This window comes from Podarcis bocagei, assembly GCF_964188305.1.
Source record: "Podarcis bocagei genome assembly, chromosome: 9".
Taxonomy (NCBI): domain Eukaryota; kingdom Metazoa; phylum Chordata; class Lepidosauria; order Squamata; family Lacertidae; genus Podarcis; species Podarcis bocagei.
Genome location: NC_138134.1, coordinates 3,595,596 through 3,606,459, shown reverse-complemented (window position 1 = coordinate 3,606,459; position 10,864 = coordinate 3,595,596). Strand labels below are relative to the sequence as shown.

The window sequence follows — 10,864 nt, the reverse complement described above, 5'->3', positions numbered from 1 at the left end:
GCTCTAAGTATGAAGAGAATTGAGAAACAAGACTTTTTTTTTATCCCGCTGCTATCTCTCCTCATACATGTTTTGCAATCCTTTTTATCACTGTAAACACCAGCAAAATCTGTGATAAATCGTGGTGGGATGATAATGGCGATGATGGCAGTGGTACACATTTACAAGTGTTAAAAACTTTTATCAGCTCCGGTGTTGGCTTTTCTGGATAAAATAATCAAAATTTTAATTTGAGTTTTACATATCAATCAATGCAGTCTTAGTCTCCCCTAGCTGATATTACATTTGCTCTAATGTCTGGTGTTGCAACTAAAAAGGAAGACTATTAGCAGGGGTAGAATTATCACAGAAACATTTATTCTAAAATAGAAGCAGTCTCTCAAACCTATGATCTGTGTTAAAAACAGGAATAATATTTGCTTATATCTCAAATTTTTGTTCAGAATAAATAAACTCACCAGCTTCCCATACTTACAGTGGAGACGTTGCTAACAGATAATATCTGAATTTTAGAATCCTTTTGATGCAATGCAAACTGAGAGAAGTTGTTGATCACAAAGGCTGGATCAGGAATGAGTTTTACTCCTGTTAACTCAAATGCTTAACCATAGGATGTAACTGCCATGAGTTCATCTATTTCTGTTCAAGCTCTCACAAGGACCAATTTCTCCCTATTTGTACTGAAGCAACAGGATCCTAAAATTCATATGTAGGTTACTCATATGGCCACAACGCTGTATCTTACAGCACATTTTAAAGCATGTCCACTCGCTATGTGCATCCAGGGAAATCTACCTTAGTATTCCACAAAAGCTTATGCTATAATAAATTTGTTTGCCTTCAGGTGCTACAAGATTAGGGGATGGAAGTAAGCTTTTTGTCCCATACAAATAAAATATTGCACACATATCCTTAGTATGATACAATTACACAGTAAATATTCAAATCTTTCCCCTTCTGTTCTTTGCCTATACCATATTTTATGCAGGAGTTAAATCAATACACTCAAAAATAAGTACAACTGTTAAAATGATGGCCACCTTTGCCTTCTCAGGAACTTCAAGTCCTCTTCAGCCATCAGTTTATCACAGCCTGGGCTTCTTTATATCAGCGACATTTGAGAAGAAATCCTACGCATAAACATCCAATGAACCAAAAAGTTCTTAGCAGCCCGTGAAAATCTCAGCTTCTTGAGGGTGCAAATTTCCTGCAATGGTGGGGAAGAAAATCAACCTTCTGCGTTTTTCTTTTTTAATATCAGAAAATTAAACCCCATATAAAATTATTCAGGGGATTATCACAGCACCAGAGAAATCTCCGCCACCATGCCGCCCCTGCTGCAACTTTCTTCTGACAAATTTCCCCATTGCTTACCTGAGAAGTGGACCCTCCCGGCTCCCGCATCTTCGCCTTCCTCCTGTGCTCTTTCCCGGTGCAAGAGAACTTTCTGGCGGATCCGGCCTTCACTTTCTTTCCAGGAATCTTCCAAAAGTTTGCAAGCCATACAGAAGTGGGGGGGTGTGTGTGATGCTCTCTACTGCTGATCTTCAAATTAATTGAACAAAGCAGAAAAGAAATCATCAGTACACCTGCGGGGACACTGGAGGGCGCTAAAACAAAAAGCAAGCATACATTAAAACAAAACAAAAAACTCACCCAAAACCAAGCAGGCGCTTTTGCAAACCTGCAGGAGAGCCCAAGAATCTGAGCCTCCTGGTAATGGCAGGTATTTACTGAACTGTTTCTCAAAGGAAAGTAAAATGGCTGTAAGACTTCTTTTTACAAATAGTTGTGCAGCTGAAGGTAGGGCTAGGACATGGTACTGCCACAGAAAGGAGCACCGCAGATTCTCCTTTCTCCCATACATAATATGAAACATCTGATGCGCTTTTCGGGCAGGGCACTCCTCTTCATTGGCTGCCTCTTTTGGGGGTGGGGAGAGATTCTCAGGGCAACAGCACCATGTCATATGTTTTGTATTGCTGCAAAATAAGGCTGCTGTTTTTGGTGGCAGCCAGGAGCCTTTCAGAAGGTTCAGTTGTGGCTGCAGAAGAAGCTAAGTGGGGCTGCGTTAATAGCGCTTCTAAAATGCACCGCATTGATAGGATTGCAGGTGTTTTATAAAATGCACAAGGAAATGTTCTCGGCTGGCTGCTATGTGCTTTATAGTCTCAAGAACAGAAAGCAAAACGAACATGTCTTCATGCATGTATATTAACAATAACGTTTCTTATTAGGAAGAATATGCATGATGGAGACAGTAAGAAATGTCTTTTGCGTCTTTAAAATGATGTTTATTTTAGATTCTTCTGTTACTGGTCATTTGGCTTTATTCTCAGAAGTATGCTATTTCATGTAAAATATTGGAAGAGGACTGTGAGAGGCTTTTGGCAGACTGTAGTTATACAGCCCCTAGGAAAATACAATCATCTTTGGTGGATATATAATGAGGTGGTTTCTTATTACATAATCGAGGAGACAATGTCTTTTATATGCATTTTGCTTCACTTTTCACACTAAATTTATCATAATAAGCATCTGCTTTGAATAAAGAGAGTTTTGTGATAATTCAACCATGACCTCTCTGGAAGCACAAATGATTTTGCTTCACTTTCTCAGACTGGATTATTCTTTTGAAATGTTCCCCCTTTACTTTATGATAATCACTGTGTTAACATGAACTGATTAATCCCATCAGCCAAACATTGATATTATGGCTCAAATGGACTTTCTCCAGAAGGCCTCTGGCGATGACACCACTGGTTTCATCACTGCAGCTAAAGAAATTCAGGGGTGTTTACACTGTCAGTCAGTTTGAAGGCTGAGCCGAAAACCATACGAAATAATATATGTGACATTCCTTTTCCTAATACATAAATGGGGAAGCCATTACCAAGAATGGGTTCCACATGGAACTGGACAAAAAAGTGCCTCAAAGCAGTGAGCCTGTGTAAGTGTTAGGCTGAAATCATGGGAAGCGAATCCCAGTAAACTCAGTAGGACTTTTCTTTGAATAGAGTTGCTTTTAAAACTTCTTATTACAGTACTTTAGTTCATGATGAATTGTTGACTTAAAGTCCAAGACTATCCCAATATGTTTTGGCAACTAAGACAGAAATTGAACTAGTTTCCTCTCTTTTACTAAAGAGCATCCCAAGGTAAAGGAACTTGCAATCTGTATATAACACTTCCAAATATTTTCATTGTTCTTTTTATAGTCTTACTTCAAACTTTTAGAAGCAGCCTTCTCAAACTTCCTTTCTTTCCATTCATAAACAGAAGAAAATGAAAAGGAAATATATGACCCACGGCAATGAAGACACATTTCAGGCATTGTGACACAAAGCCCCTCAGCCTCTTATTAGCAAACCAAACACCGCCTTTGTTTTTTGTGCTGATGTTGGTTTTCATTGCTGTTTGAACGACCTTTTATTGTCTCTCTATTGTCGTGTAGCTGCCCTGCTCTCCTGCATTTAAGGCCACAACTGTTAGCTAGGCTTCCCAAACGTTGCCTATGAAGTTTCTGCCACTGCTTAAATCAAACATTTTCCAAAGAGAAGGAATGTGTTGCCATGCTTCTCGTTCTGATCCAAACAACCCGTGTTAAGACTATAGACTTACGCTGCTACAAGATCCAAGAGAGTTCGCTCTGACTGGGTTGATTAAAAGGCAAAGAGCAAGATGGATGGAGTCAGTTGTGATCCGCAGGCTTCAGCATCCCGCTGAGAGCCAGTCTCCGTCATTGTGCAGGCCAGCTCTGGGTACCAGACTCGCCAGGGTCTTCTCAGCTCTAAAAGGAAAGTGGGCTTTGTTTGCCTTTAAGCATCTGCAAACTCTACTGACACATGATCTGCCCTCTCAGCAAGACCACTCATTAGACTGATTATCACTTCAAAGTTTTCATTATCATTCATCTCTAAAGGCAATTAGGAATGGGTGGCTTTGAGTATCAGACGCTAGGTGACACTATGTGACTCATCTTTATTGATTCTTTTGTGGCAAAAGACAGTGATTGAGATGATAGGATTGCAGCCTACCTGCCCCTTTGACTGGTAAAAGCTGAAGGAAAAAATGGTGTATAATTAACTGACAGTTAATATAGGTTCTGTTTAGTGTTCCAGGAACACAATAGGACAGGTTGCCCAAAAGGAACAAAGTAATGAAAACTCCTTTGACAAGTTAAACTCTAAAGCCAACTGTGTAATTATCTGACAGTTTTAAAAGACAGGGGCTAAAGAAGGCTGTCTTTCGTATTAATGAGACCCAAAGAATTCCTGGGTGTGGATAATAAGGAGTCACAAACAATAACAAGAACAGTTAAAGGGTGTGTGTGTGTTTCTCTAAGCGCGTAGTTTAGGGACCATTTTCCTAAGAGGATGTTTGAAAAGAGAATGTAAATGCGATTGAGAAATGAATTTAAATTATTTTGGGGACTCTGTTCTAACCTTGTTTAAGTAGTTATACCTTTAGATACAGCATCATCATGATCCTACCAGACAGACAGGTTTTATCATTTCTAGGTTACAGGCAAAACAGTCACAAACCGAGACATTTCTGTTCCCTTAAAAATTTCTAGCATCACAACAACAAACACCTAAAAGTCAAGCCCAAGTACAAATGAGATACCTTTGCAAGAGCAAAGGACTGATCCTGCAGTTCACAAGGCCTAAGGAGACTTTATCTAACTTACAAGTTTTTGCACAACCACTTTGTGAGATAGAAACATTTTCTCCGACGTGACTTACCATGTGAGATTGTCACACTATAGACGTGCAGTGGTCAGTCTAAGCACAGACAGAACTTAAGGTTTCAATGACATTACTATCAGGCTTAACAGCAGGCGCAAAAAGGCAACCAAAAGCCATCCCTTTTTTCTTCCATATGGCATCGTAACTAGATTTATTATTATTAATCACCTTTATTATTATTAATTACCTGCCCTTTACCAGCGCAGATCCCAGAGTGGATTGCAACTATTAAAATTCAGTACTAAAAAGAGTTTAAACAAATTGCACTCACAGAAAATGGACAGGTCTCGAAAACAGACATTTCAGGGTAAAAGCACTTACCAAAATCTGCCTGGTGAAGGCACCAGATGCTCCAGGGCCCTCAATTTATGGAATCCCTCCCTGGCTGTTGGTTCCCCCCCCCCCCATAGCTTACCCTTACCTTGGCTGCTTCTGTAGGAGGATTCTACCAGCTGAAGAAGTTAGGGTTCTGCCTAAGTGCAGAACTTTACATTTGCTGCTATTGAAATTCGTTTTGTTAGTTTGGGCCCAGTTCTCCAATCTGTTAAGGTCATCTTGAATCCTGATTCTGTCTTCTGCTGCATTAGCTACCCCTCCCAGATTGGTGTCACAGTGCACACACACCATTTGAATAGCAATGGTCATCAACGGGGGGGGGCAGCCCCCTCAAATATTTTATTGGGGAGGGTGAAGAGACCCCTCAGCCTCTAGGTCCAGGAGTTGGTTCCTATGAAAAAGAGCACAGGCTTCGCAGGGAATGGTTTTGCTCACTGATTCCCAACTTAATTCCATAGTTTCACTCATGGATAGAAAACTCTTCAGAGTAGCTCAACACATTTTGGAGTAGAACGCCCCTTCAGGTGCTTGAATTGTAATGGTAATATCATCTTAAAGGTAAAGGTAAAGGACCCCTGACAGGTCCAGTTGCGGACGACTCTGGGGTTGCAGTGCTCATCTCGCTTTACTGGCCGAGGGAGCCAGCATTTGTCCGCAGACAGTTTTTCCGGGTCATGTGGCCAGCATGACTAAGCCGCTTCTGGCGAAACCAGAGCAGTGCATGGAAATGCCATTTACCTTCTCTCCAGACCTTATCTACTTGCACTTTGACGTGCTTTCAAACTGCTAGGTTGGCAGGAGCAGGGACAGAGCAATGGGAGCTCATCCCGTCATTGCGGGGATTCAAAGCGCAGACCTTCCAGTCGGCAAGCCCAGGGCTCTATGGTTTACACCGCAGCGTTAATTAACAATTCCTCTACAACCTTTTCAAGCTGGTTCCTGAGTTGCTTATATTTTAAGAACAAGGCATTTTTAATTTTAAGAATTTCTGAAGTTCCTGGAGAAGGGGTATTGTTTTATTCCAAAGCACTTTGACCTGCTTGTGAAGAGTTTTGCATCAAGGAATACTGGAACTGTTATAGTTATTGTATTTGAGGTGTCTCTCCCCACCCCCACCCCTTTTTTATTTTATTTTATTTTATTTATTTCCTTATGCTCAATTCACATAACATTTTTTTGGATGTGTAAGTAATTGAAATGAGCAAATAATCTGATGCTCTGCAAAATTACCATGCAACAGATGCTTTGGTAATGAATCTCCTGACATCACCAGGATGCGCAGCAGTGAGTTCTGGTGCTGCTTTCCCCAGCTGTCTTTTGCGTCTTAATCTGAGCTAAACAAATTATAGGTAAAAGGCTTTAATTGGAGTGTTGTTCACTGAGACACTGGATCAATTAACGAACAAGATAAGTATAGTAAACAAAGATAACACTTTGTTTAGATGGGATGTTGCCGATTACAGGCTCTCCAGAAACAGCCTGCACAGGATCACAATTAAATAGCATTATCTTTCAAAGTGACCGGTACATTTTGTTTACCTGTTAGGCCTGCTTATAAATCCTCACTGACAGATGCTGATGTTCTTTTATTTTAAAATGGATCGACTTGCGCTTCCTCCCTCCTTTGACACAGTGCCCATCATGACTTTGAAGATGCAAAGAGTGAAAGTAGAAGATTTGTAGGCAGACTTTAAATCCACTGGTGGAAAAGGGAAAAATACCTGGGCTAGCTTAAGACCAAAGACTCACCTAATTCAGCATCCTTTTCCATGGTGGCCAAACCCTTCTGCTCTTGCTTGCTCACAGCAAGTAGCGGGTTTCACATAGCCATTAGGACGACATAGTCTCTAGTTTACACAAATTTAAGGAGGATAAAGCTATCTCCATATCTTGTGGGAACAAATTCCTCAGATTAGTATGCAGTGTGTGAAGTGCTTTATTTTATCTGTTCCGAATCACCAGTAATCTCTTCTGCATCCTAAATCATCCCCACCACCACTGACTCCAAACTCTTATTCACAAAATTGACTTTTTGATCTCAAGATAACCAGATGACATTGCTTGAATCACTTCATGGCTTCCCAGCGGCTTGTGCCTTCTGTCTTCTGAAGCATTATCTTGGTTTTTCCTATAGTTAATTAATTAACATAGGAAGGATTTCTCCCTACTCTCTCCCATCAGAGTTTTTGCCTGCTTCAGAAATATGTGTTTAAAATGAATACTTCCTTTCATCAAAATTAATTCTGCTTTTGGTCATGTATTTCTGTTCAAAGCAAGAATGCTGGATAAATAGGAATGCAACTTGCAACACCAGCACTGATTTCTCAGGTGACCTTATCAAATACTCTCAGCCCCTCTTCTGCACCAAGAGAAAGAGCTGAACTTGTTTCATTTGCTGGAGCCACCCAAGGCTTATGTACAGGTAAATTAAATCCAAATAGATTCCTACTTAGGGTGCTTTCTTATCTAAGAGAACGCAGCATGTTTTAGCTATACTGACTATACAGCTATGCAGATCAGGGGCACTGTTGAGGGGGGGGCCTGGATCTTTCATAGTGGACCCTAAATCACCTGACCTTTCCGCCCTTTTACTTTAAACTTTTTAAAAGTTTTGCTTATAATAAGGTTACCAGATGTCCCCGTTTCCCGGGGACAGTCCCCAGATTTACAAATCAGTCCCCTGACAAAATCCATCTATTTAGTAGGAAGTTGAAAAGTGTCCCCGGATTCATTGAAAAAAATCTGGCAACCTTAGCTTATAAGGCAGCTGTGCCCACTGCAAAGTACAGTGCTAGCTGTAGACTAGGCCTCCTGTGCTGACAACATTCGTAAGACAATTGCTCTTAAGGTCACAGATACATAGCTGGCATATTGTCTGGTTTGGCCCTGACAGACAGCATTTGACATCTGAGATGTACCAGTATGTTTTTGAAGACACAACGTATTCCTGTGACTGTGCTTTGTTTTGACTGTTTTTAAAACTGAACAGTTTTATAACTGCTTTAATGTTACTGTAGAATGTCTTCCTTTTATTCGTTTTTGGAAACAAAAATATAAATATTTGATGATGATGATGATGATGATGATGATGATTAATACCCTGCCCATCTGGGTGGCTTCCAGGAAAATATTAAAATACAATAATCCGTCAAATATGAAAAGCTTCCCTAAACAGGGCTGCCTTCAGATGTCTTCTAAAAGTCAGATTGTTGTTTATTTCTTTGACATCTGATGGGAGGGCATTCCACTTTTCAATCTGGTAAATTGGTTTCCATTTTTTAGGCGGCGTGAAGTAGCCCGCCTCAGGTGGTGGAATCCCACAGGGCAGTGCCTCCATGGGTGCTACAACTAAGCGCCCCGCCACTGCCACCGGGGTCCCATGTCTGTGGCAGCTGCCGTGGCTTCTGGCAAAATCTCACAGGCATCTCACAAAATCTCTCCAGAAGCTGCAGTGACCCTGATAAGTGAGGCTTCAGCGGGGGGTACGGGGGACCATTTGCCCATTTTGCCTCTGGTGGCGAAATGGATTGGGCTGCCCTTGCATGGAGTGGTCTTGGGTTTCCCATTCCCATGTGCTTTATTATAACAAACTCTAATAATCCATCTCTGCTTCTGTACAATCTGATCCTAAGATCATCCCAATACATTTTGGTCCCCGAGGCATAAAATTCAAATGCCACACACACACATTTCCACTAATAACATGGGGTAAATCCATTGCCACACAAACAGAACTCTTGCTTCTGCGTTTCCATTAATTTCAGTGAGTCAAAACTCATTGGGCTCTGTAGATCAGGTCTGCTTGAACTACTAATTCTTCTGAGAGCGTTTATCTGCAAATATAACAGAGAAAGAAAGAAAAATAAAAACATTTCCAGCTGACACTGACAGTAAAAAATTCACATCAACCCTACTTTAAATTTATAAATCAATATAAGCAATCCATATGTCCAAAATAGGTATCTATGTAAATGAGACTGATGATTCTAAGCCATCCGTTTAAATCCAGAAACAGCAGTAAAGTCTTCGCGCCAGTGAGTATTAGTAGATGGCTGAGGCTTCTTCTTCTTCCTGCCATAGTCCCAGTTTGCCCAGATACACAAAGATTGGTGAACATTTCAATAATGAATTTTTGAAAGACAGACTAGGAAAGATGCAACTGATCTTCTGTCATTTTCATGATTACTTGCAGAAGTAAGAAATGTTTGGTTGATTCAGACGCATGGACCTCCTGTGGCAGACAAAATTCCCAGCATGGCAGATTTTTAAAATAGGAAAGATCCAGTAGTGTTGCCTCACATTTGTTTCTGGAATGCTACAGGTGATAAATAAACCACATTTTGCTGACTATTTGCAGTAGCTACATGGTGTGAATCTTTGTGGGGATATGTCCCAATTAATTATTCTTTTTGGCCCGTTTCTAATAGTGCCAAATGCCATATGGAACCATTAAAATGTTAATTTACATTTACTATTGTAGGGAAATTTGCTGTGATATTGTGCAATTACTCAACTTATAGATAAGGCTAAATGGACCATAATTGAAACCACCTTTGAAGATGGTTAATGTTTCAGTCTTTGGTTTTAAAAGAGCTACTGTTCCAGAGAACTGTGAAAACTCTGTGAGTGGGCAGGGGATGGTGGAGAGGAAAATTAAATAGGAACCCCAAAATTTGGGATCCGTAGCATAGGTGGGTGGAGATGAGAAAGGCCTTTGTTTGAAACCCTGGAGAAGATTAATCTTCTTTATTTATTTTTGGATTCATCATCAGATCTCAGGGCAGTTCTTCCAAATACTGTTCCAAATGTCCTCAGACAAGCTCATTAAGCTCTTCTCTTACATTAATATATAAATTCTTTCAATTTATATCCCGCCTTCCTTCCAAATCAACTGGTAAACTGGTATACATAGAAATGTTTCTCTGGTTTCTTAACTATACAGTGGTACCTTGGTTTGCATATGTTTTGGATTAAAAACAAGTCAAACCTGGAAGTGTGTGTCCTGGTTTGCAACCTTTTTTTGGATTACAACCCATTTTTTTTGGAGGCCCCATTGGCGAAAGCACCAGACTTCTGGAATGAACTATGGTTGTAAACCCAAGGTACCACTGTAAATATGCCATATCTAATAAATCTTCTAAGGTTAGTTCTTTGCTTTCCCAGTCAGTTGTTTGAAATAATTGCTCATCTGCACAAATTTATAGTACCTCCTAGTCTGTTTTGAAGTTGCATGTATGGTCTCACATAACTCTCCTCAATCCAATCCTGAAATACCTATCTGCATAATATTGAGCTCAAGATTTAAAAGTGCCCATGAAACCATTATTAAATTCTGGGCTAAACTGAACATGCTGCATTATAGCCCAAAGGGTACTGCAATCAGATTCCCAGTTCAAGGTCTGTTGAAGCTGATGGGTAGAACTTAGAACCTGTCATCTTCAGCAGCAATTTTGCAAAATGCGATTGCTATAGGTAGCCAAGGTCTTTAGTAAGGATGAGCTTGTCAAGCCTTTCATGAAACATCTCACCCCAGCAGCTACAACCCTCAGCTTTTTGGAAGAAGAGCAAGATAGAAATGTGATAGATATCAACATATTTGTCCCCTAATCCTAAGTATTTGTGTAGGCAGAAGTAACATACCTGTTACACTAGGCAAAACGTATTCTTGGGGATGTGCTACTAAGCTGTAAGCAATATGCCATACAGTGGGTCCACATTATGGAGGTGGAAAATACATCTGACCTACGTGTGGGTAATTGTCTGGGCATCTAGGTTGTTAG

At 40.4% G+C, this 10,864-nt stretch overlaps 1 long non-coding RNA gene across 2 annotated transcripts; it reads right to left on the bottom strand.

Moving 5' to 3' along the window:
- On the bottom strand, positions 1-3,932 carry LOC308594655. 2 transcript variants are annotated; one of them, XR_014011528.1, is made up of 3 exons: positions 3,611-3,932; positions 1,375-1,532; positions 1-1,207 (listed from the first exon to the last, which is right to left on the bottom strand). It is a non-coding gene; the product is annotated as an uncharacterized lncRNA (long non-coding RNA). The 2 variants fall into 2 exon arrangements; XR_014011529.1 differs by lacking the exon at positions 3,611-3,932 and adding an exon at positions 1,657-1,865 and having other exon boundaries at positions 1,375-1,545.
- Between the last annotated feature and the right edge of the window lie 6,932 nt (positions 3,933-10,864).